Below are 26,873 nucleotides of genomic sequence, written 5' to 3' on the forward strand. Positions count from 1 at the left end.
TGTCTAGTTGACCTATCTCTTTGTGTCAAAGGGATGTTGAGGTCCCCTGTTACAATAGTGTTATTAATTATTTGGGTTTTTACATGTTAAGATTTGTCTTATACAATTTGATGCTCTGATATTTGGTGCATACATGTTTATGACTGTTATCTCTTCCTCTTGCAGTTTTCCCCTAACAAGTATGTAGCTTCTTTAGCTCTTTTGATTGTTTTCAGTTTGAAGTTTACATTGTCTGCAAACAGAATAGCTACACCTGCTTTTTTCTGGGTTCCTGTAGCATGTAGAATTGTTTTCCATCCTTTTACTTTCAGTCTATGGATTTCCTTTTGGTAAAATGTGTTTCCAGTATACAGCATATTGTTGGATTTTGTTTCTTAATCCACTCTGCTAGTCTGTTTCTTTTGACTGGTGAATTGAGGCCATTTACATTTATTTACTCGCTGTTGGTTTCCTACTTTTTCTACCTGTTTAATTGCTTGCTCTGCTTGAGAGCTCCTTTCTATTGTTTTTCTTGAAATTGTGGTCACTTTTTTCTCTGTCTAGAATATCTTTTAGTACTCTTTGTAAGGATGCTTTGGCACTCATGAAGTTCCTCAGTTGTTCTTTGTTGTGGAAATATTTTATTTCTCCATTAAATTGAAGGATAGTTTGGCAGGATATATCAGTCGTGGTTGGAAGCTGTTTTGTCTCAGGACCTGTAATACTTCACTCCAAGTTCTACTTGATTGGATGGTTTGTGTTGAGGAGTGTGCCATGATTCTGATGGGCTTTCCTTTATAAGTGATCTGTTTCTTTTCTCTAGCAGCTTTTAATAGTCTGTTCTTTTGCTAGAGATCTGGGATCTTGATTATTATATGTCTCAGTGTAGTTTTACTTTGGTTATGACTAGTTGGAGTTCTATATGCCTCATTTGCCTACATATCAGATTCTGTTTCCATGCTTGGGAAATTTTCTGCTATTATTTCTGCAAATATTCTTTTCATATCATTTGTGTTGCCTCCTACTCTTTCACTGACTCCTATTAGTCTTACATTATTCCTCTTTGCCTCATCTTGCAGCTGTTTAATTCATTTTTCCTGGTTCCTTGTTGATTTTAAGAGATCTTTTCTTTCATGATATCTTGCTGCCATGCTGTCTTCAAGATCTGAAATTCTATCTGCAGGTTCATTCAAGTGGTTTTGCCAGCTTTCATTGGAAGTTTTGATTTTCTGGATATCTCTTTGAATCTGTTTTATGCATTCTAGTTCATTCCTATATTGTTCATTTAATATTTCCATCAGTTGCCTATGTTCATCTATTTTTTCTATATTTCCTCTTTAGATGTGCTGAACAATCCTTTTGTTATTATTGTCATTTCATTTTTTGCCTGAGAGATTACTTCTGATCTGATGTCTTCTATGGCTTTATGGAGTTGTTTCTTTACTTCCATTGCAATCATTTCAGCAATTTGAGGTGTGTGTTTACCAAGTTCTCCTATGTTGATGTCTCCTGGACTTGTTTGGAGTGGGGTGGAGTTCTGAAATTCCATTTCAGTCCTTTGTCTTGTCATGTTTGATGCCTGAGGCACAACACTCAGTCTCCCTCTTCCCTGGCAGCTCAGCAAAGATTGCTAGTGTCCCTAGTTTTCCTGGTGGTCAGGCTTGCCCCTCAGCATCTGCTGAGATGCACTGCTTAGTCTGGGGTCTTCTGGCAGATGGTGAAGTGCATCTAGTTCTCCCAGGTCTCAGTCACAATCTGTGATGTCAGACAATGGCAGACTGTCTGACCCAGTGTCCCCTCATACCTCAGGGCATGAGTATGACCCAGAAGCGGGCTGCACTGGTGGTGCAATCACGGACCAGTGGTTCTGTGTCCTCAGGAAGTTCAGGGCACAGGGGACAGACATGAATTGCAGGGTCAACAATTCATGGACCACCATGTCTCCAGGTAGTTCAGGGTGCACACAGGAGCCAGATGTGGGCTGCAGTGCCATTGATTACTGACCACCTGTTTCTGTGACCTCCAGGAGGTCAGGGTGCAGGCAAATCACAGACACAAGCTGCGGTGCCAGCAGTTTGTGGACAGCCTGCTCTAGTACCTCAGGCAGTGCAGGGCACGTGCAGGGAGGACCCAAATGTGAACCCTGGTGTTCGCAGTTCATGGGCCTTCTGAGTCAGAATCTCCTGCACCAGGCACACAGAGGGCATATGGAGGCCAGAGACTCAGACTGTAATTGCAGTGGGCTACTGGGTCACCTGCTCTGCCCCCTGGAAGTAGATGGGAAATACCAGGTTCTCTCAGCATTCAGCTGTGAATCACGATGTCAATAGATCACAGATTCCCTGATTCTGTGTCTCCAGGCAGCTCAGGGTACCCACAGGAGCCAGATGTGGGCTGCAGTGGTGGTGATCACGGACCACCTGTTTCCAAGAACTTGTATTCTAAAAGATGGAAAACACAGAAGAAATGGGCAGATTCCTTGACACATGTGAATTGCCAAAACTGAATCAGGAAAATATAAAAATTCTAAATAACGCTGTATCAGTCAATGTAATTGAAAATGTAATTTAAAACTTATGAAAAGAGAAAAGCCCAGGCCTTGATAGATTCACTGTTGAATCTTACAAGAAATTTAGAGAAGATCTAATGTCACTAATGTTGAAACTAATAAAATTGAAAGGGAAGCAATATTTCCAAAATAATTCCTGGAAGCAATTATTACACTGATATCAAAAACAGAGATGGACACAACTGAAAAAAGAAAACTATAGGCCAATCTCCCTATTGAACATAGCTACAAAAATTCTCAATAAGATACTGGCAAACAGAATGCAGCAAATCATCAAGAAGATTATACATCATGACAAAGTAAGATTCATTGCAGGAACTCGGGGATTGTTCAACATAAGCAAATCAATAAATGTAATACACCATATTAACAGAGCCAAAGACAAAAATCACATAAACAGCTCAATATATTGAAAGTATTTGAAAAAGTACAACACCCATTCATGATAAAACCCTCCAGGTAATTGGGTAGTCTCTTCCTCAATCTGATAAAAGCCATCTATGACAAACCAACAGCCAATATCATACTAAATGGTCAAAAAGTGAAAGCATTCACTATAAAACCAGGAACAAGGCAAGAATGTCCACTATTACCACTCCTATCCAATATAGTTTGGAAAACATTAGCCAGAGTAATTACATAAAAGAAGGAAATAAAAGAAATAAAGATAGAAAAGAAGTGGTTAAATTATCACTATTTGCAGATGGCATGATACTCTATATAGAAGACCCCAAAGAACTCCACCAAAAGACTTGTAGATTTTATAACCTAATTTATTAATATAGCTGGATACAAAATCAACACTCAAAAATCAATAGCATTCTTTACACAAACAACAAACTCATTGAGAAAGAAATTAGGAAAGCATGCCCTTCACAATACCATCCAAAAAATGAAATACTTAGGAGTCAATCTAATAAAGTCAGTAAAAGATCTATACACTGAAAAAGAAGATCAAAGAGGATTTCAGAAAATGGAAAGATAGCCCTTGCTCATGAATAGGAAGAAGCAACATAGTAAAAATGGCCATACTCCCAAAATTTTTATACAGATTTAATGCAATCACAATCAAAATGCCATTAGCATACCTTATAGAATTAGAGAAAACATTTCTAATTTTGGAACCAGAAGAGACATAGAACAGGAAAAACAGTTCTCAGCAACAAAGTCAAGGCAGAGAGCTTTCAAATTCCTGACTTAAAATTATACTACAAAGCTACTGTGATTAAATATAACAAGGTACTGGCAAAAAAACAGACCTGAGGATGAATGGAACAGATTAGAAGAGGCAGAAACAACTCCAAATACACTCAGCCACTTTATCTTTGTCAAAGGAACCAAATATGTTCACTGGAAGAAAGATAGCCTCTTTAATAAATGTCACTGGAGAAACTAGCTTTCCATATGCTGAAGACTAAAACTAGCCCTATGTCTATCACCATGCACTAAACTAAAATCTAAATGGATCAAAAATCTAAAAATTAAAACAAAACAATCTACTGGAAGAGAGAATAGGCAGAACTCATCAAGACATAGGTGTAGGCAAAGATTTCATGAACAAAAGCCTAATTGCACAGGAAATAATACATAGAATCAATAATTGGACTCTCATCCTATTAAAAAGCTTTTGAACAGCAAAAGTAATCACATAGTGAAAATAAACCCACAAAGTGGAAAAATATTTTAGCCAGTCATTCTTCAGACAAAAGGACTTATGTCAAGAACATATAAAGTGAGATGAATACACATTTCTCAGAGGAAGAAATACAAATGACAAATAAATATATGAAAAAAATCCAACATCACTGGTTATTAAGTTATTATCAGCAAATTTTAAAAATGCTGAGATTCCATCTCACGTCAAAAGAATGGCTGCCATCAAAAAATCAACCAATAACAAATACTGGAAGGACATTGGGGAAAAAGGAACCCTTCTCCATTGTTGGTTGGAATATAGACTGGTGCAACCACTGTGGGAATCAGTATGAAGATTCCTCAGAAAGCTAGGATTAAAGGTCCCATTCATCCCATTTTTTTTCAAGAAAAACAATGTAAGATAATATGTGTCAGTGAAACAACAGGCATTGACACAAATGATATAAAAAAGATAACTTGCAGAAATAATAGTAGAAAATTTCCCCAGCATGCAAAAAAATCAGACTTACAGTAAGTGAGGCAAATAGAACTCCGATTAGCATAACCAAAATAAATCTACACCTAGACATATAGTGATCAAGATCCCAGAAATTCAGCTAAAGAACAGAATATTAAAAGCAACTTCCAACCCAGATTAATGTACCCTGCAAGACTATCATTCAAAATAAATGGAGTAATAAAATATTTCCACAATAAGGAACAGCTGAAGAAATTCATGAGCACCAAACCACCCCTACAAGATACTGAAAAATATCCTAGAAAGAGATAAAAATGACCAAAACTTCAAGAACAACAACAGAAAGGAACCACCAAGCAGATCAAGGAATTAAACAGAGAAAAAAAGGAGGAACTAACAACAGGAAAATAACATGACAAAGATAAGCCAATACTTATTGGTTATAACCATCAATGTAAATGGTATCAGCTCACCAATCAAAAGAAGCAGACTGGCAGAGTGGATCAAGAAACAAAATCCAACAATATGCTGTATATAAGAAACACATTTAACTCTAAAGGAAATTCATAGGCTGAAAATTAAAGGATGGAAAACAATATTCCATGTGACAAGAACCCAGAAAAAGGTTGGTGCAGCTATTCTCTTTGCAGACAACGTGAACTTCAAACCACAAACTATCAAAAGAAATAAAGAAGATCCATACATACTTGAGAGGGGAAAATTTCAAGAGAAAGAGATAACAATCATAAATATCTGTGCACAAAATACAAGAGCATCCAACTGTGTAAGAAAAATTTTAACAGACATGAAAAATGCAATAAGCAGTAACACAATCATAACAGAGGTCTTTAACAAACCATTTTTACAAAGAGATGGATCAACTAGACAAAAAATTAGCAAAGAAATAACAGAATTTAACCAAACTTGTGAACAAATGGACTTAGTAGACCTTTACCGAGTATTTCACTCAGTAATAGTAGAATATACATTTTTCTCAGCTGCACATGGGATGTTCTCTAAAGTAGACAATATGCTAGCACATATAACACGCTTAAGTAAATGCAAAGGAAGTGAAATTATCCCATGCAAACTATCATACTGAGTGCAATGAACTAGGAAATTAATGACAATTAAATCACAAAAACTCCATACACATAGAAATTAAATAACATTCTCCTGAATGTCCAATAGGTCATAGATCAAATTCAAGAAGAAATTAAACACTATTTACAATCAAACAAAAATGCAGATACAACTTACAAGAACCTGTGGGATGCAATGAATGCAGTCTTCAGAGGGAAATTTATAGTGGTGAATTCCTACACCAGAAAAACAGAATGATCATAAATAAACAATTTTATGCTGCACCTCAAACTTCTAGATAAGAAGAGCAAGTCAAACCCAAAGCCAAAAGAGGAAGGAAATTAGAAAGAGCAGAGCAGAAATTAATGCAATGGAGACTAAGAAAACAATACAAAGAATTAATGAATCAAAGAGTTGGTTCTTTGAAACAATAAATGAAAATAATAATCCCCTAGCCAACCTGATCAAGAAAAGGAAAGAAAAACTGAAATTCATACAATAAGGAATGATAGGGGTGAAATCACTACAGATCCCATAGAAATTCAGAAGCTCATCAATACCTACTTTGAAAATCTTTACTTTCATAGGATGGAAAACACAGAGGAAATGGTCAGATTCCCAGATACATATGAATTACCAAAGCTGAATGAAGAAGACATAAAAATCTTGAATAACTCAATATCAGCAAGTGAAATTGAAAATGTAATTTAAAAAACTTGCTAAAGAAGAAAAGCTCAGGTCCTGATGGATTCACCGCTGAATTCTACAAGAAATTTAGAGAAAATTTAATGCCAATTCTTTCAAACTCTTTAATTAAATTGAAAGGGAAGGAATTCTTACCAACTCATTCCTGGAGGCAAGTATTGTACTGATACCAAAACCAGAGAAAGATCCAACGAAAAAGAGAACTACAGACCAATATCCCTGATGAATATACATGCAAAAATTCTCAATAAAATATTAGTAAACAGAATACAACAAATCATCAAGAAGATTACACACAATGACCAAGTGGGATTCATCCCAGGAATGCAGGGATGGTTCAATATACGCAAATCAATTAATGTAATACACCATGTCAATAGAACCAAAGACAAAAATCACATGATCATCTCTATTGATGTAGAAAAAGCTTTTGGTAAAGTCCAACACTCTCATGATAAAAACTCTACAGAAAATAGGAATAGATGGTCTTTACCTCAATCTGATTAAAGTCATCTATGACAAACTAATGGCTGAAATCACACTAAATGGTCAAAAATTGAAAGCTTTCACTTTAAAATCAAGAACAAGACAAGGATGTCCACTGTCACCACTCCTATTCAATATAGTTCTGGAAGTATTAGCCAGACCAATTAGATGAGAGAAATACAAGGAATAAGTATAGGAAAGAAAGAAGTGAAATTATCATTATTCACAGATGACATAATGCTCTATATAGAAGACCGCAAGAACTCCACCAAAAGGCTTATAGATTTAATAACCAAATTCAGTAGCGTAGCTGGATACAAAGTCAGCACTCAAAAATCAATACCATTCCTATACACAAACAACAAACGGACTGAGAGAGAAATTAAGGAAACCACACCTTTTTTGATAACATCTAAAAAAATGAAATACTTAGGAATCATCTAACAAAAGAAATAAAAGATCTATACAGAGAAAATTACATTCCTCTGAAAAAAGAGAGCAAAGAGAATTTCAGAAAATGGAAAGATATTCCTTGCTCATGGATAGGAAGAACCAACTTTGTGAACATGGCCATACTCCCAAAATTGTTGTACAAATTCAAAGCAATCCCCATTAAAATACCATTAGTATCCCTCACAGATCCAGAGAAAACATTCCTAAAATTCATCTGGAACCAGAAGAGTCCTAGAATAGCAAAAACAATCATGGGCAACAAAGGAAGGGCATGAAGCATCACAATCCCTGATTTGAAATTATACTACAAAGCTACTGTTATAAAATGAGCATGGCACTGGAAAAAAAAAAAAAAAAAACAGACCTGAGGATCAATGGAACAGATTAGAAGATGCAGACACAAGTACAAACACACCCAGCCACCTTATCTCTGACAAAGGGGCCAAACATGTTCTCTGAAAAAAAGATAACCTCTTTAATAAATGGTGCTGGGAAAACTGACTTTCCACATACTGCAGAATAAAATTAGACCCATGTCTACCACCATGCACCAAACTAAAGTCAAAATGGATCAAAGACATAAATATTAAAACAGAAACACTAAATCTAATGAAAGAGAAAGTAGGCAGAAATTTCAAAGACAGGGGTAGGCAGAGAGTTCATGAACAAAAACCAAACTGCATGGGAAATACTTCAAAGTTTCAACAACTGGGATCTCATCTTATTAAAAAGTTTTTCCACATCAAAATAAAACACTAGCAGAGTAAAAAGAAAACCCATGAACTGGGAAAAAATTTTAGTCCCTCCGAAAAAGGATTTTTATCTAGAACATATAAAGAAGTACAAGAAATCAGACCCCCAAAATTTAAAGTCCTAATCCAAAAATGGGCATCTGAGATGAATACACACTTCTCAGATGAAGAAATATAAATGGCAAATAGATATATGAAAAAATATTCAACATCATTTGTCATTTGAGAAATGCAAATTAAAACAACAGAGAGACCATACTCGTAAGTGAAATAAATCAGACCCACATGTGTAAACATCTTATTATCTCCCTAGTGTAAGAACCCTAAAGAGTAAATAAAATGCAAAATGTACAATAGATATAGTGAAAGGGAAAGAAATTGTTCAAAGGAAGGAACAACTGGGACTTGGGAAAGGAGAAAACAGAGAAGGAAGGTTATATATATATATATGTGTGTGTGTGTGTGTGTGTGTGTGTGTGTGTGTGTGTATGGGATAATTGTACTGCTGATGTCTAACGGTTTATTGAAAGGAACAGTTAATGTTTAAATTTTTTGACCAACTCTGCATGCTTCTATCTGGTAATCTGAAAAACTAATTTGAAGACAATAATATGCAATATAACCACTCTGTGAATTCCTACCATTTTGTTTAGTGAAGCTCTGTATTGTTTCTAGTGTTTTTAAAATTTTTTTTCATTCTCTTTAATTATTTGATCAATCTTGCATTTTTACATCTGGTAATCTGAGCAATTTTGTTGAAGATAACAATATGTAATATAATAACCATTGCTAATTTCCTATCATCTTGTTTTGAAATTCTGCATCATTTTATTAGTTTTGTGTTGCTTTGTTTTTGTCTTTGTTGTTGTTATTTTGTTATTGTTTTTTCCTTTTAAAAATAAAAAGTTTAAATTAAGTAAGATTTATCTCAAAAATGCAAGAGTGCTTGAATATATACATAAATGAATATATAAATAGATATATTTAATACATCACATCAACAAAATGAAGGAAAAACTACCTCACTGGACACAGAAAAAGCATTAGATTAAAAAATCCAAGGTATTTTTATAATAGGAACCTTCAAAAGATTAACTATAGAAAAAAATGTACCTGAACACAAGAAGAGTTATATATTATAAATCCTTGGCCTACATCTTACTCAGGAAAAGCTGAAATCATTTCCTCCAAGACAGAGAACAAAAAAGGTGTTCATTTTCACTACTTTTATTCAATACAACACTGAGATATTTTCGTATTAAGACATAAGAAGGAAATAAACAATATCCCAATAAAAAAGAGCCAGAGTATTCCCATTTAAAGATGACAGGATTTTGTATATATGGAGAAACCTAAAAACAGCCAAAAAGCTATTAGAACTGATAGATTTACTAAGATGGCAAAATACAAAAGTAATATACAAATATCCAAAACTTTTCTATACAAATAACAAACTTGGAAAGGGATCAAGAAACAAATCCCATTCACAATAGCTACAAAAACAACACAACAGCTATTGACAAATTTAACCAAGAAAGTGAGTGATCTCTTCAATGAAAATTACAAAAGCCTGAAGAAAGAAATTGAAAAGGGTACCAAAGAATGGAAAGATATCCCATGTTCATGAACTGTAAGAGTTAATATTACTAAAGGATCCACACTGCTCAAAGCAACCTGCAGATTCAATGGAATCCCTATGAAATACCAATGATATTCTTCATAAAACAGAAAAAAAATTGCTAAAGTGTGTATGGAACCACAGAAGACCCCAAATACTCAAAGCAGTTCTGAGCAAGTAAAACAAAACTAGAAGCACTACAATGTCTGAATGCAAAACCTACTACAAAGTCACTGAAACAGCAGGATATTAGCATAAAAATAGAGATTATAGACCAATAGAACAGAATAAAGAGCCCAGAAATAAATCTGCACATGTACATACAACTGGTTTTTGGCAAAGGAAGGAAGAATACACATAGAAGAAAAGAAAGTTGTTTCAATTTATTTTGCTGGAAAAATTGGATACCATGTGCACTAGAGAGTAACTAGATTCCTATTTCTCACCATGTAAAAATCCAACTTGAAATAGATATAAGAAATAAAAACTTAAGTGGGGGTCCATTGTCAACATAGTCTCTAACTCTGAATGGAAAGCTACTAGTTGACAAAATTGCCTACTTGCCTTCAGATGTGACTGAGGTCATGCATCTGAAAGGTCCCTAAACAAAGGGGAAAGGGATAGATAGTCAATAAAATATGGCTTCACTGTGATAACTCTGATTGTAAAAGTACTGGCACTTACCCACCTGTGGCTTAATCATTTGCCTTTAAACCTACAAAATATTTGCAGAGGGAGTGGGCCAAGGGTAAATCTGAATAAAACCTAGATGGTGTCCAGGAAGGTTGTACCCCACACACAACTCAGCTCATTGTAAAAGCACTGGGTGTGCTTGTCTGCCTGTTAGGTTGGCACTGTCTCTTGAAAAATTGAGAAATTAAGTCTCTTTTTCATTGCACTCCCAGTTCTCAGTCTGATCTGTCTATTGCACACAATCAAAGGTGAGAGAGGCTTTCCTTCACAATTGATCAAAGGCTTAAATGTGAGACCCACACCCATGAAAATATCAGAAGAAAATATATGGGAAATGTTTTAAGATTTTGGCCTGGGCAAAGAGATTGTTTTGTTTTTGTTTTATAGTTGGAATTAAACTCAGGGTCTCATACTGCTAGGCAAATGCTCTAGCTCTTAGATAGATAGATAGATAGATAGATAGATAGATAGATAGATATGGAGAGAGAGAGAGGAACAAGATCTCACTAAATTATCAAAACTAAATTCAGATTTGAGAACCTGCTGCTACAGCCTCTTGAGTAGATGGGGTTATAGATATACAACATAATGTTCAATGCCAAAGAATTTTTAAAATATGATATGTAAAACACAGGCAAAAATTGATAAACGGGATTACATCAAATTAAAAGCTTCTTATAGCAAAGGAAACAATCAACAGAATGCCAAGCATGGTTGCCCAAGCCTGTAATCCCAGCACTCAGTAGGCTGAGGCAGGAAGGAAAAACACCATAAGTGTGAGGCCAGCCTGGGCTACATAGCAAGAACTATCTAAGAAAAAAAAAATCAAGAGCAAAGATACAACCCACAAAACGGGAGAAAATATCTACCAAATAGTCATCTAACAAGGGATTAATTTCCAGAATACATAAAGAACTCAAACAATTCACCAGCAAAATGATGATGATGATGATGATGACGATGATGATGGAGCCAAGAGACATTTCTCTGAATAGGGCACATAAGGTCAACTAGTACGTGAAAAATGATCAAAAGCACCATTCCTCAGGGAAATGCAGATCAAAACTACAGTGAGGTATCATCTCACCCATCGGGATGGCCATTATCAAAAAGACAAAAAATAACAAGTACTGATTAGAACATAGAGGAAGGGAAACTTTTATACACTATTGGTGGGAATGTAAATTAGTAAAACTATTATGAAAAATAGCATGGAAGTTACTAAAAAAAAATAAGAAATAGAACTGTCTTATGATCTAGCAATCCCACTACTGAGTGTATATCCAAAGGAATTTGAAATCAGCATGTGAAATAGACATCTGTGCTCACACATTTATTGGAGTGCAATTCACAATAGCCAAGGTATGAAGTCAACTTAGACATCCATCAAAGAATAAATGGATAAACAAAATATGGTATATCTGTTTGATGAAATTTTATTCATCTATAATATAAAAATAAATTCTGTCACTTGCAGTGACATGAATAGAACTGAAGGATATTATGTTAAGTGAAATAAGTCAGGCACAGAAAACAAATACTACATGTTCTCACTGATACATGGAAGATAAAAAATTGCTCTCAAAGAAGTAGAGAGGGTTAAATATAGGGCTTAATAACAGAACACTTGCCAAGCATGCAAGAAGCCCTGGGGTTTCTCCATGTGAGAGTCCCTAGGTTTGATTCTTAGTACCAAAAAAATGTAAAGAATTAGAATAGAATAGAATAAAATAGAATAGAATAGAATAGAATAGATCAGAACAGAACAGGACAGAACAGAATGAACAGAACATTATTTACCAGAGCATGGGAAAAATATGAAAAGCAAGGAGTGGAAAGAGGATAGTCACTGGGTACAAGAATTCAGTTGGATGGGAGAAATGATTTCTAATGTTTTCTAGCATGATAGGAAAATTATGATTGATAGAAATTAATTGATATTTTAAAATCACTAATAGGATTTTGAATGCTCCCAATACAAAGAAATTATAGATATTTGAGGTGATAATTTTTTTTTTGGTACTGGAAATCAAAATCAGGACCTTGCACTTGCTCAGCAGGTGCTTATGCCACTGAGCTATATCTCCAGCCCTATTTGAGGTGATACATATGCCAATTACCCTAATCTGAACATGACATATTGTACTCATGCATTCAAACGTCACATGTACCCCATATATATATATGCAATTACTATGTCTTGATTAGAAATAAAAATATAAAATAAAAGTAAATTTATTTTATAAAAGTAAGATAAACTTTTGTACTTTTTACTTTTATAAAAGTAAATAAAGTTTTTTACTTTTATAAAAATAAATAAATAATGAAAGTTAAAGAGGAAATAATATCTAGCATACAAATAATACAGGAGCCAAAAGAATATTCTCCAAATAAAGGGATAAAGACATTATTTTAAAATGTAGTTTAACAAAGTTTATAATAATTAAAGATATTTGACTAAAAGTACCACATCTTTTTTATCTATTCCTCAAAAACTGCTCAAAAGGAGAGAACAAACGAGATGAGGGAAAGGAGAAAAAAAGAAAGAAGGAAAGGAAAAATATATATATACAAGATAGCTAAGGTAATTGTACTACTAGTATCTGTTGGTTTATTGAGAGGAACAGCTCTAATGGTTAATTTTTTTCTTAATTTTTTGACCAATTTCACATGCTTATATCTGGTAATCTGAACAACTACTCTGAACATAACAATATGCACTATAACAACTACTGTTAAAAAGGCAAAAGATTTATACAATCTGAACAGAAACCACAGTAACAACCACTGCTGATTTCCTATCATTTTGTTTTGAAATTCTGTATTATTTTTATTTTTTTATTATAAAAATAAAAGGAGGAAAACATTAACAGACAAACAACCTTTTACAAAATAGTGAAAGAACAGTACAGACAATAGTTACAAACAAATAGCAAAAGAACAGTACAGACAGTACAGAGTTACAAACAAATAGCAAAAGAACAGTACAGACAATACAGAGTTACAAACAAAGTGGTAGGAAATTAACAATGTTTGTTGTATTACATATTGATATCTTCAAAGTGGTTTCTCATGAAAACAGATAGAGACATGTAATATTGAACAATCAAGGACTCATTGACAGTTTCTTTCAGCAAAGAAATAGAAGACGGTAGAACAGCTATGAAATTCTGTATTATTTTTAATATTTTAAAATTTTTATTATCTTTAAAATAAAAAAATTTAAAAATAAAGATATTTGACTCTAAATTCTGAAAGAAAAACAGTCCCATGACCAAGAGCAGTAATAATCGTAAAATTTCTGGACTTCAAAGTACAGAGTATTTGAGTAGCAAAACAAGATTGAGTCACCTAAATGGAAATGGAGGAAATCTGGCTTCACTGTAAGCTGGCTAAGCGATGAATGGGCTAAACAATGATGAAAAACCTAATGAAAAAATAATTAAGCTATAAGTCCTTCCAAAGTCCTTGAGAAAAAATGGGACCCAAGACTCATACCTATGACAAAATTAGTTCAAATATAAAGACAGCAGAATAATCTTTTCTATTAGTATATGTTTCCAGTACATAATAATTACATTCATCTTGGAGAACTGGTACATACACACATCACATCTTGATTGTTTTTACTCCTCCTCACCTTACACTTTCCTCTCCCTTCTTCCCACTTCCACCGAGTCTACCTTCTTGTTTCCTGCCATCTCCTTTCTTTTGCTTTTTAAATTATTTATATTTTTTGTTTCCCATATAAGACAAACCATGTAATATTTAACTTTCTGTGTCTGCTTCATTTCACTTAGCTTTATGGTTTCAAGATCTGTCCATTTTCCTCTGAAGGACTCACGTTTATTTTTTGTTATGGCTGAACAGTACTCCACAGTGTACATATACCACATTTTCTTTATTCGTTCATCTGCTGGTGAGCATCTAGACTGTCTCTATAATTTTGCTATTGTGAATTGTGCTGTTTTAAATGTGGGTATGCATGTATCACTGTAATGTGATCACATTAACTCTTTCAGGAAGATACTCAGAAGAGGTATAGTTGAGTGAAATGAAATTTCTGTTTTAATTTTTTGAGGACTCTTCATACTGATTTCCATAGTGGTTGTACTACCACCAAAATGTAGAAAGGTTCCTTTTTCTACACAACTTCACCAACATTTGAGTCCTTGATAATAGCCATTCTTACTGGAATAAGGTGAAATGTACCAGGATAACCTTTAAGAACATCTTAGAATTCAGAGTACTTACTGATGGAGACTGCCTTGAGGCAGCACTGAGCAGGCTGTAGAATTAATCAAACTTTCTATATTAACTTATGAGTCTATCCCAGATCTGAGTGACTTGCCTGATGAGCCAGTGGCTGGCATGCAGAAGCAGAACTCTCCATGCCAATGGTCATGGTAAAGGCCTGTAGTGGTCTGTGACGCTGTGATGTCTCTGCAGGCATCACTGTAGCTGAAGACACTGAATCTCCCTCAGAACTCCAGGGCAACAGCTGCCAACCTTAGAGGTAAAACAACAATCTCACTAAGCAAAAATTTACTGCTCGGAATGTCTTTATCCTATTTTCCCAAGGCCTTGCTCACTATTATGCCTTTTGCCTCAGCTGGTCCCTGAACTTCTCTGCACACCTCCTGATAAGAACTCAATATATAGTCCCAGTTTGAAGAAGTTAAGGTCTTTGCCACAAGAGCTCTGACTTTCCTGGACCCCCGTATACCATATTATTCTTGTCTATTGTCTTTTATCCTTCACCATACACTCACCCAGGGAATTGGGAGACTGGCCAGCTCACAATAACTTACCAAGGGTCCTCAGTGAAGAAAGTACCAGGGCAAATTTTATCCACTTAACAATGAATTGAGAAATGCAGAAAAAGGCAAATAATAATCAGTAAAACCACAACATTAAAATGATATAAAACAGATGCAGGAATTATAGTTACAAAACATAATGAAATGTTTGAATTTTTACAATGTAGATATGCCATAACTAGAATATTGAGGAGAGCAAATGAAGAAGAATGGTGGCAGATAGAGTTATTATGATTTCCTCTGATAGTTGTGTAAAAAAATATAGTATGTTAGATACATTATATATACACGTATAGTATATACAATGTATCTACCATAAGATAAACCGGGCATGGTGGTGTATGCCTGTAATCCCAGCACTTGGGAGGCTGAGGCAGGAGGATTGTTGCAAGTATGAGACCAGCCTGGGTTACAAAGTGAGTCCAAGGCCACTCTGAACTGTGCAGCAGTATGCTGCCTCAAAAAAAAAGTAAAAAAAAAAACCCATAAGATAGCTTTGATAATTAATTTTAAGTGAAAAATTAGCTGAGCCATGGTGACTGGATATTTGGCAAAACATTACTTTGTACACACTATTTTAAGGTATTTTAATAGGTAACTTTTTAAAGGAAATTATGATGTATTCTTTGAATACTCTAGAACTATTTAAAAAATCATGGAACTACTTAATTTGAACAAATGTGGACTCATCTCCAAGATAGTACATATTGTCAAGTGAAAAATACCAGTACAAATGCCAACATTCTTATTTTTCAAGAATAAGCTATATACACACTTGTTTTTGCATATGCATGGAGGATACCTGGCGGGATACACAGGGACCCAGTAATAGCAAATTCCTTTGGAGAAGAAAGCTAGAGGGTAAATGCAAGTGTGCAAGACAGCCCTATCATTCACCATCAGCCTTTTTGGACATACTCGTTTTTGTACTTGCTCATATATTATTTTCTCAAAAATAAATAACTATAGGTTTAAAAGAAAAAAAATTTACTAAAGTTGGCTTTGGATTTGAGTTCTAAGCAAACTGGTTTAGGATTCAAGATCCATTTGATTCTTGAGGATTTTAAAACCTGTTCTACAAAGTTTGGGGTTGTACCAGTGGGTCAGGTCTGTAGGTCTTTAATCCCCATCATTTCTGACTCTGGGACATCATTTATTGACATCAAAGATCTAAGGAGTGGGGTGTAGAACTGTGCACCTATGATCTCAAAGTTATGGAAGACTCAGGCAAGAAGATTGCAAGTACAAGCCCAGCCTGTACAGTTTAGCAACTTAGTGATGCTTTCTGTCAAACCAAACAAAAACAAACGAACAAAAACCTCTGCCATGTAGCTCAATCAGTAGGAAGGCTTTGGCTTCAATCCCCAAGTATATAAAAATGGGTCTGGGAAACCTATTGGAAACAAATCCTAGAAGCTCAGGAGGGAATGTGGAAGAAAATGGGAGGTCTGAGTCCCTGTGGCAGACCAATCACCAACCCTGTTTCTTGAGAGACTGCCCAGCATGCTGCCCACCATTAAAAAAGAAGCCTAATCTAGTTCTCATCCTTCTCCCTGAAATAGACTGAAGGACGCAGCTCACCCACAAGGATCAAGCCAACATCCTTTCTCTAGGACAGGAAATATTGTTTATTTGTGTTTTATTGATTCCAAGATCCATTGTCTCCTGGAATCTAATTTTCTGTGTACCTTAAGCTTGTTTGAGGCTCCAGAGAACAGAACTTAGTGTGAGGTAGCATAGTGTCTGTGCAGGCCCCAACAGGAGGAGATCAGCCCATCTTATTGAACTCATTACTAATCAAAGGAAGAAGGCTGAAAGCTAATGAAAACAGCCTGGTTAGGAACAGGTGGGAACATGGGGAACAGTTCTTAAAATGTTCCCTGCATTTTTTCTCACATTATTAGTACCCAAAGTGTATATATAAATTCTCAGGAATGTTAACCATTTTTTCTTCCAGAGCTGCCCTCAGCTCCAATAAAGAAAGCACAGGTAAAACTGCAGAGCAGAGAGATCTGCAGGCACAGAAGGAAATTCAAAGGCGCTCCAGGGAATGCCTCAAGCCACACCCTTCAGCCTCCTGGAACAGAACAATTTGATCCGCTCGGAATAGAGCTCTAGGTAAACCACTTTGTCTTGGTCTGCTCCTCAGATGGAAGAGAAGCTGTACTCCTAAGTTTAGGTTGCAGGAAATGTAAAAATCCATTCAACCTTTCATCCACTGACAAAATTACTAAGCACATATTGAATACCAGTAAATGAAACAGTAAAGGCCCATGGCAACAAATAAATGGAAGACTCACCTGTCCATGCTAGGATTTTACAGTTTAATTTGTAAAATGTAAGCAGTATGAATGCAAAGAACCAGAGAAGACTTAAGTTGTACCTGATTCTTTGATTCTTGTTCAATACAGGGAATTGAATCCAGGGGCACTCTAACACTGAGCTATATCCCCAGTCCTTTCAGTTGTTTGAGACATGGTCTCCCTAAATTGCCCATTCAGGACCTGAACATGCAACTATCTTACTTCAGCCTCTCTCAGTACTGGGATTACAGGTGTGTACCACCACACACAGCTTGCACTTGAGTCTTAATGGATATCACATGTGCTAGATTAATTGATGTCCCATGTGTTAGTTTTCCATCACTGTGACATAATACCTGAGAATAGCAAATTAAAGGAGGAAAGGTGTATTTTGGTTCATGGTTTCAGAAGTATTAGTCAATGGTCAGCTGGCTCCATTGCTTTTAGGCTTGTGACTAGGTAGAAACATCACAACAGGAGGATGTGGTAGAAGAAAACTGCTCACCTTATGGCAGACAAGATGCAGAAAGAGACAGAGAAGAAGAGCTGGGAACAAGATATATCGTACAAGGGCTGCCTCCAATGACCTAAAGTTTTCACTTCCTCCCAAAATGTCACCAGCTGGGAACTAAGCCTTCAACTCACGAACCTTGGGGAGACATTCACATCCAAAGGGTAACATGTAGACATTTAACGGCTGACAGGTGTCTACAGACTTGGGCTTTGCTGAAAGAGTATATAGAAGGTTTGCATAACAACAGGCCTATGCTAAAGGTATATCCTTCCTTGACCAGGCTGCAGAATAGTTTTCAAAAAGAGCTCTTGTACACCTTTGAAATCCAGAGAAAAAAAGAGGAAATTTACAATCTCTGAGGGATATTGTTGTTTCTCAGTGTTCTGAGTACATCAACTGATAAATATCCATCAACCCCTGCTGTTGGGAAGTGGATTTCAGATCAGGTGTCAAAGGGGAATGCTGGACATGAAGAGTTTACACATCTTTTCACTATCTGCTTGGATCTCTAAGTCTGAGAACTAAAATTGGAGAGATCATGAATTTGATCTTCCTCTACACAAAATACAGAGCATACAGTCTTCCACTTCCACAAGTGTGGCAGGGATTCAGAGAAAGGATAAGCTAGTGTGAACTGGGGTCCTCATGGAGGACTGTCTGGGAATAGAAGGAGATTAAGATGAACCCAGGGGCTAAAAGAGGCCTGGGAAGGTCATTTGAGATCAGCATGAAGCAAATTTAGGGGGCTAGGATGGATTTGGCCTGAATAGGGCCCAAGGAAGCCATCTGTGAAGGAGAAAACATTGAGAGGCCCTCTCAGCAACCAGCCAGTGTGGGAGCTACCTGTCAAGACCCCAGCCTCCTCTACCTGGATGGCTCACTTCCATTCTGAATTTAGAATGTTACAGTGATTTGAAACTATATCTGAGGCCCAAAGCCACTCCCCAGTTGATCTGAACAGAGTTAGAATGTGAGACAACACTTCTGGTTCTCAGTCATTGACAAGTTTTGCAACACTCCTTTTCTATAAAAGGAGAATTTGACTATGTACTTTCCAGTATTTTCGGGATGTTCAGATAGGAATATAAGAAAAGTGTGTGACACAGAGTAGCAGCCCCAAGTGCTAGTTATTGTTAAATTTGTCCCTCACAAAAGATAGGGAAGAGACACAAATCTTGCAGTAACAAATCTGGTATTGTTGCCTAAATGCCCCCACAAAGGAAGAAGTGTGACACCTGCTGTGCCCCTGTGTCTTGCACCTTCTTGGCCAGTTGGGTAATCAGGATTCAAGCATCTAATTAATAATAGTCAGGTCTAATTGCCAGTTTGTGTATTTATTTTCACAATATTTTATTACCATAAAGCTCGTCACTTCATTATATGACTAACTGACTTTCAAAGTTTGCAATATACAGATATTTAAAATTTGTACAAATACATAAAATTTATGTAAGTATATACAAATATTTAAAATTTAAATACATAGAATGGGGGAGGAAATATTATCTCAGATTATGTGTTGACTTGTGCTTTGAAAAATAACCAGGTTAGTTGTAACTGTGTTCTTTTTATCGTGTCCAAATCTGGATTGCTAATGATCACTGCCACCAGAAATTTGCTGTTTCCAAATGCCTCAGAGTGAGACAGCTGGTGCTGAAGGCCCACATCTGGAGCCAGGAAGGAAACCTTGCTGAAGTCCACAGGGGCAGGATACTGCACACAAGAGTGTCAGCAACCCAGAGGTTTGTCTGAAAATCTGACCTTGGACCTTGCTGGCTTTACTACAGATAAAAAACAAGTGTCACCCTTTAGTTTCTATGTCCCTAAGAATTTAAGAGTATGCTACTTTTCCTTTATTTGTGGCTTCACTTTCCATGACTTCTCTTACCCCAGGTCAACTTGGTCCCCAAAGTATTAAATGAAAATTCCAGAAATGAGGAATTCATAGGTTGTATGCACCTTTCTGGAGAGCATGATGAAATCTTTTTGTCTTGCCTGAACACCCTGCCTGGAACATGTATCATCCCTGTGTGCAGTGTGTTCATGCTGTATACTCTGCCCACCCATTAGTCATATAGTAAGCATCTCAGTTATCAAATCAACTGTTGCTATATTGCAGTACTTCTTTTCAAGTAACCTTTATTTTACTTAATGTCCCTAAAACACAAGCATAGTGATTTTGGCAATTCAGATTTGCCAAAGAAAAATTGTAAAATGCTTCCTTTAAGTGGAAAACTCAATGTATAAGAATATATTTTGAGGACAGGTACCATATTCACATGATGTTTATTACAGAATTTTGTTATGGTTGTTCTAAGACTAGTTGTTGTTGTCAAGTCTTACTGTAGTTAATTTATCAATTAAACTTTATCATAGGTATGTATACATAGGACAATATAGCATAGACCGTGTAGGGTCTGGTACTATGTGTGGCTTCAGGGACCCACTGGAGGTATTTAGAACAGAGCATTACTGTTCTTACCACAGACCCACTAGTCAGGTCTGCACTCTGACTTTCATGGGCTCAAAGCACAGTGATTTCAGGCTCCTTCCACAATACAAATATTTAAAGTTATATTTTAGGCATTGGTATAAAGATGAGTTATTAATGTTATATATCAAAATATTTTAAAATTTATTTTTTATCTGACTTTAGAAGAAAGTAAAACAATTTTGCAAGGCCCTAAAAGTACTATTGCCCTGTGTCTGCCATATTCACTGAATAATTCAGCCCTGATGAGGGTAAGAATTAAATAAAAAGGCATGGCAGGAAGGAAAAAATTGAAAATACAGAAAACTTATGCATCACCAAGGAAGAGAGTGGTGGCTGACAGGAAGCCACAAATTGTCCAGAAAATGTTTGTTAAGATCCCCAAACACAGTGTTCCTTTCTCCAATTTTACAATCTTCAGGTTTTGAGAATTTGCTTATTTTACATTCGTGCTGATTACAGCTTAATGCAAAACACCAGGGTGATCACTTTTCGGGAGCAAACGTTTTTCTGATTACTTTGCATTTGTGTATCTAAAACTGGTATTCCATAAATGCTAGCCGTGGAAATTTGAGTTTCCAATTGAATTATCAAGCCGTGACTTCGTTCTCTTACCTGTGAATGGCTGTGTAATGTTCACAGTCTCCAGATCTTCTCCTTTCCTGCAGTCCTGAAGTGCGGTTTCCTGCAGTCACTGCCAGCTGATTTGGCCGGGCTTCCTCCCAATCACCATTAGGAATTTCACTCTTCACCTGTGTTCTTTGGACCTGAGGTCTGAATATGGCCTACATACCTGGCACCCTCATCTGACAGTTGCCATGACCTCTCTGGGAATAGTAAATCCACCATGGGCCTGCACCCATCCAGCCTTTCCGGGTAGGTGGGGGCTATCATTTGAGAGGATCTTTGCCTTTGGTTTGCAAAGGCAAGTTATCTTTTGGACAATCTCAGTGTTAATGTGTAACAGGCTCTCTGCTATCCTACATGCATTCCCAAATGAAATAGGAATCTACTTCTCAGAAGGAAGAGGCACTTCTAACATATATCAGTAACATAGTTTCTGCCCATACAAAATGATCCATCTGCTCTCTGTGTTTACTTAAGTATCAGGGCTCCTACTTTGAGTTGTTTCCCCACATCTGGAGACACAGTTACATTGCTGCACCCATGTTTGCACAGGCTCCCACTCTTTTCCTCTCAGGGGAGGGACTAATAGTAATTGAACACTTAGTATGGCAATTGAACCTTTCCCATTATTATCTCATTTAATTACCACACCACTGAGAAGAGGACACAGTAAACCTTGGATAAAGAGGAAACTAAGACTCAGAGAGAAGAAAATTGGACCCAGCTATAGAAATGAGGGGAAAAAAGGTAAAGAAAGCAAAATACGTCAGACAATTAAGGATATGACTTTATTAAGGTGATAACAATAAAGAGAATGTTCATTAATGAGGAACGTCTCAGAGGGAAGGAAGGGAATCTGAGGTTTTACACAAGCAAGTTGTCTTAGTCACTCTCTCATCCCTGGGACAAAATACCAGACACTCATAACTTAAAGGAGAGATTTACTTTGGGTCACATTTTCAGTCTACGCTAGCCTGCTCCAAGGCAGAAAAGGAATGGTGAAAGGATCTGGCAGAGGAAAGCTGCTCACGTCTTCATGATTAGGAAACAGAGAGAAAGAAGGAGGAGCCAGGGAGGGAGATAGACCCTTCCTGGTCAAGCCTCCAGTGACCCACCTCTTCCAACAAGGACCACCCCCTAGCAGCAATAGTGCACGCCATGACCGAATCATTTTCCAAAGCCCAAACTCTGAACAAGGAGTCTTTTCAAAGTTATTTTAGATCTAAACCATAATACTGTACAAATAAATAAAGGAGTCATCCTTCAGTCTTAAAGGAGTCATGAGGAACGACAGACATAGGTCTGTCTCAGGACAGGTAAGGGCAGCATGACTGTTTGTGATTAGCTCCTTCCTGGACATGAAAGAGTGCAAGGGATTTCTTAATTGTTACAACTTCCAGGGAGCACAGGACTCAGAAAGAAAAAGTTCCACATTGTCACATCTCATTCACTACTGAACAACTCTAAAGTGCTCATAAACTTCCAGAGAGGCCAGAGCAGGACTGGAGACATAGTCTCCTAGGACATTTGTCGGTAAAAAACTCATTGCAACATATATTGAAAGATGATAACATATATCACTTGCTTTAGCATTCTGGAGGGTAGGCATCTTGAAGAGGGATACCTAAAAATGAAAAAGAGAAGGGTTAATATGAACAGTTGGATTTAAGTAAAGAGTGAGGAATTGGACCTGAGGGAAACCAGTTCAGTGGATTTCAAGAGGTTGGTGAGGCAACTCTTTGGTTAAGCATTTCTCTTTGGGTTTCTTTTTTGGCCTCTCCTTTCTTTCTCTTGTTGTTTCTTTCTTTCTTTCTTTCTTTCTTTCTTTCTTTCTTTCTTTCTTTCTTTCTTTCTTTCTTTCTTTCTTTTTCTTTCATTCTTTCTTTTTCAGTATAAAGATTGGACCCAGAGCTTTCATACTGAGTTTATTCTTTCTTTGCTTCTTTTCTCTCTCTCTTCTCTCTCTCTTTCTCTCTCTCCTTTTCTTTCAGACAGAATCTTGCTAAGTTGCTAAACTGCCCAGGCTGAACTGAAACTTACAGTCCTCCTGTCTCAGCCTCTGAGAGGGCTGGGATTATAAGCATGCATCACCATGCCTGGCTTCTTTGGGTTTCTTGAACTCCTGCTCAAATGCTGACCATATAGTGATGATGTCTTCTCCCTTGATTACCTCCCATTTGACCTGGGCATTTCACTGGCCTTCCTTTGCCCAACTACATTGGGAAAATTTGGGCCATATGCAGTCTGCTGAAATGGAGAACCCTTGGAAATTGGTTTCAAGTTGTCAGACTTTGGCTTGCAAGTGTTCTTCAGACCGCAGGAGAAACAACCTGCTGCAAGTAAGCTAGAGTCACAGCAGGAATCGGAACAGCCAGATTGTAGATCTCCATGATGTGGGATCCAGAAAGAGGGCAAAAAATTGGAAAAGTTAGTTTCAAGGAAGGTAACAAGGTACTAAAGAAAATGGGAAGGGTAGGAATTTGGTACTGATTACAATTGGGTCAAGGTAACAAGAAACAACCTAATGTTTTCCAGGAAGGTGCAAAGACAGCCAATTAAGTCTCCACCAGACAAAACACAGTTTATGTAATTTTCAAAACTGAAAGATCTAATGCGATTTCACACAAGAAAACAATGAAACTAGGAAGACAATTTGTTTTTGGGCAAACAAGGTAAAAGTCAATCTTTAAAAGTTTAAACAAAATATCTATGTTTTGGTGATTAACCCTGTTTCTAAAGAAAAGTGGATATTATACCTGATTCATAAAAATGGATTAACATAATATTTACCAAGAAAAAGTCATCGAGCCAGGCATGGTGGTGCATGCCTATAATCCTCATACTCTTGATAGTTGAGGCAGAAGGATTGCAACTTCAAGCTTAGCCTAAGTAATTTAACTATTTAGCAAGATCCCATCCCAAAAAATAATAAATTCTTTAAAGTGGGGAGTTTGAAGATATGACCCAATACAAAGACCCTGGGTTCAATTTCCAGTACCACAAAAGGAAGGAGAGAGATAAAAGGAAAAAATCTTCAAATTTAATATATTATAATCCTTAAACATAATATAGCATGAAGACACCTAACATATAGTTAGAAAGCACCAAGAGTACATCAAGAATATCAAGTAAAGAGAATCTATAAGCCAGAGGTAAGCTCTAAATATCTGTGTATGTTAAATATAACTCTATAAGTTGAAAAAATTCCACTTGAAAATCACTGGGCTAGAAGATGCATGATTTAAACTAAAGAAGTAAGATGCAAAGCGGGGGCATATCCCTGTAATCCCAGTACTTGGGAGACTGAGGTCAAAGGATTGCCATGAATTTGAGACCAGCTTGAGGTACATAGTAAGTTCAAGCCCACCCTTAATTGCATGGCAAGATCCTTTCTCCAAAAAGTTTAAAAAATAAAAAATAACTGAACCTAAAATTTACACTATATTGTTGTTTAGATCTGAAATGTCTCCATAAGGCATTGGCCTCTTTAAGAGGTGGGGCCTGGTAGAGGTCCCTAGAAGCTGCCCTTGAAGGGGATGTTGAGACCCTGGCCCCTTCTTCTCTCTTTTGCTTGCTGGCTACCATGAAGTAAACAGGCCTGCTCTGCCAAGTGTTCCTGCCATGACGTTCTGTGCTGCCACAGGCCCAAGGGCAACAAGGCCAAATAACTATAAACTGAAACTTCTTAAACTATGAACCAAAATAACCTTTCATCCTTGTAAGTTATTTACCTCAGACATTTTGTCACAGGAACAGAAAGCTGGCCAGTGCAGTTTTAGTAACAAAGCAGCAGGATTCTGATAAAGAGAAACATGTCACATAGCAAGAGCATCAATACATTTCTAGGAATCCCAACCAGCTTGTGATTCTGAAATATCTGCATTAATAATGTTACCTGTACAAACTAAACCTAGGGAAAAACAGCATCTGTTCTAGTTTAATAGCTCTTTGCAGTTTGTCAATAGTAACATAACAAACATTATTTTTAGCACATCTTTTGCGAGATAAAATACTAAATCCCTTGTGGTTTTCAAGCATACCCCTAAGAAATCTCAAATATACTTTTAGGTGCAAAAGAAGTCAGTTAAGATTTAGTTTTATTTAAAATATATATATGATCTAGTTTTTGAAAGGCAAAAATCAAAAGCTGTTAGGAGATTGGAACACCTAAGAAAAGAACTGGATCATGGGTGTCTGAGAGACAATATTTTATCTTTCATTTCAAAGTGAGAATAAAATATTTGAAAATAAACATAGAAAAAATAACATAGAAGATAACATGATTATCAAGAATCTTACTTCTTTCCTGAGAAATCTTTTTCAGAAGTCATCAAGAATATAATAAAATGAATATAAAACAGGTTATTTTATTATTTTGTTGAGACCGAAACTTTGCTATCTAATCAGATTACACAGAAAGAAAAAGAATATCATTTTATAACCTTATATTAAGATGAAACCAATGATCTAAGAAAATTTTGTCATTTTTAACAGAAGAACAAATTTTCATTTTATGTCAGTTTAATATTTGATATCAAAGTTTTTTCAGGACGCTTATAAGCAAACCCATCATGTCTTAGCTCGCTTTGGCCACAATAAATAAATTTTCCCATCTATAAATCTTCAAGTTTTTATATGCATTCAGATTTGTTCTTATTCTTTTCTCTTTCTCTTTCTCTGCTTTCTGTTTTCATTAACAATAAAACACATCCTACCTACTTTACATACAAAGCTGTGCCTGCATAAATCCTGCTCCTAATGGAAGTGCATTCATTTATACTGATGACAGCTGTTAACCACAACAACTTCTATTCCCTAGAAAAATATTAAGAGGCTGATAACTGTGAGTTGTCAGTCACAGAGTAGATCAGCAGAGTTTACAGTTTTAGTTCCTATAACCATATATATCCCTTATAATACAGTAGGAGGCTGAGCGTGGTGGTGTATACCTATAATCCCAGCACTTGGAGGCTGAGACAGGATGATTGTAGTGAGTTCAAGGTCAGGGACCAGCCTGGGCTACATGGTGAGGTCAAGTTAGACCCTATCTCAAAAGAAAGATAGAAAAATACAGTGGTAGAACAGAATGCACTCATTAACACACTCAAAATATGTATATAGCCTTTCTTGAGCACATAAAAATAAGGTACAAACATAAACTAAAAAAGATGATTAATAATTAATGCTTTAGTTCTTTATCTTACTTGTAAGTGATGAGTATATCCAACAAATGTCTATGAATTCACTGAATTAATTAGAAGTTTAAGGTTTTAAATCATCTAAAGATCTTGGAAACCATCTTCAAGCTCACATACTACAAAACATAATTAGCACTGAAATAAATTTTTTGGGCTAATGATTCAATTTGGTTAAATACAAGCTAACATTTTTCAGAATTTTAAACATTAACTAGAAATAACATTAGCTTATTTGAGTAGTGAACCTATAGAAACTGAGAGAGACCATACCCAAGAAGAATAAAAATGTATGTTTCTATTACACTTAATGCTGGTAACTTAGAGAAAGTATAACTCTTTTTTAAGCCAAAATTGCTGAACTAGTCTTGTTTGCCAAATGTTTTCCTAAACTATGAATTCTCAAAATGTTTCATAATTAATTCATCCATACTCTTTTTTTTCCACACTGAAACTATTTGACTTTTAATTT

General features: G+C 36.1%; 1 long non-coding RNA gene across 1 annotated transcript in view; it reads right to left on the minus strand.

Moving 5' to 3' along the window:
* Positions 1-22,255: 22,255 nt before the first annotated feature.
* LOC102029484 overlaps positions 22,256-26,873 on the minus strand; it is a 122,069-nt gene continuing 117,451 nt past the window's right edge. Inside the window, exons 5-6 of the long non-coding RNA XR_263121.2 lie at positions 24,938-25,003; positions 22,256-22,830 (exon numbers count right to left, since the gene is read on the minus strand). This is a non-coding gene — a long non-coding RNA (uncharacterized LOC102029484). The remainder of the gene's footprint in view (positions 22,831-24,937; positions 25,004-26,873) is intronic.

Source organism: Chinchilla lanigera, unplaced genomic scaffold (assembly GCF_000276665.1).
Source record: "Chinchilla lanigera isolate Chin_1 unplaced genomic scaffold, ChiLan1.0 scaffold00061, whole genome shotgun sequence".
NCBI lineage: Eukaryota > Metazoa > Chordata > Mammalia > Rodentia > Chinchillidae > Chinchilla > Chinchilla lanigera.